This window comes from Triticum dicoccoides, unplaced genomic scaffold, assembly GCF_002162155.2.
Source record: "Triticum dicoccoides isolate Atlit2015 ecotype Zavitan unplaced genomic scaffold, WEW_v2.0 scaffold164986, whole genome shotgun sequence".
Lineage (NCBI taxonomy): Eukaryota > Viridiplantae > Streptophyta > Magnoliopsida > Poales > Poaceae > Triticum > Triticum dicoccoides.
The window spans coordinates 1-780 of NW_021218105.1; the positions used below are offsets into that span (position 1 = coordinate 1).

General features: G+C 51.7%; 1 non-coding gene across 1 annotated transcript; it reads left to right on the forward strand.

The window, feature by feature from the left end:
* Positions 1-319: 319 nt before the first annotated feature.
* Positions 320-438, forward strand: LOC119344337. Its single transcript, XR_005166591.1, has one exon. It is a non-coding gene; the product is annotated as a 5S ribosomal RNA (ribosomal RNA).
* The last annotated feature ends 342 nt before the right edge of the window (positions 439-780 follow it).

The window sequence follows — 780 nt, forward strand, 5'->3', positions numbered from 1 at the left end:
GGAAGTCCTCGTGTTGCATTCCCTTTTTAATTTTTTTCGCGCCGCTTGCAAAACAAAACGCACGTGTAAGTAATATATTTACCGTGTTTTATTATTTTGCACGAGTGCGGTAAGTCATAGCTGGGTGCTCACGATTCACGGGTCCAGCGTCGGCGTTGTGGCGCGGCAAGCGTGCACTGGTGCGGTTGAGAGGGAGGGGTGGAAACCGCGTTAAACTCGTCTCCGTAGTTGAGAGGGAGCGGGCAAAGCAATGTACAATCGTCTTTGTAGTGGAGCTGGGAGGGGCAAGGATAAGGGACGAAGACCGGGGTAACATGTCGGATGCGATCATACCAGCACTAAAGCACCGGATCCCATCAGAACTCCGAGGTTAAGCGTGCTTGGGCGAGAGTAGTACTAAGATGGGTGACCTCCTGGGAAGTCCTCGTGTTGCATTCCCTTTTTAATTTTTTTCGCGCCGCTTGCAAAACAAAACGCACGTGTAAGTAATATATTTACCGTGTTTTATTATTTTGCACTAGTGCGGTAAGTCATAGCTGGGTGCTCACGATTCACGGGTCCAGCGTCGGCGTTGTGGCGCGGCAAGCGTGCACTGGTGCGGTTGAGAGGGATGGGTGGAAACCGCGTTAAACTCGTCTCCGTAGTTGAGAGGGAGCGGCCAAAGCAATGTACAATCGTCTTTGTAGTGGAGCTGGGAGGGGCAAGGATAAGGGACGAAGACCGGGGTAACATGTCGGATGCGATCATACCAGCACTAAAGCACCGGATCCCATCAGAACT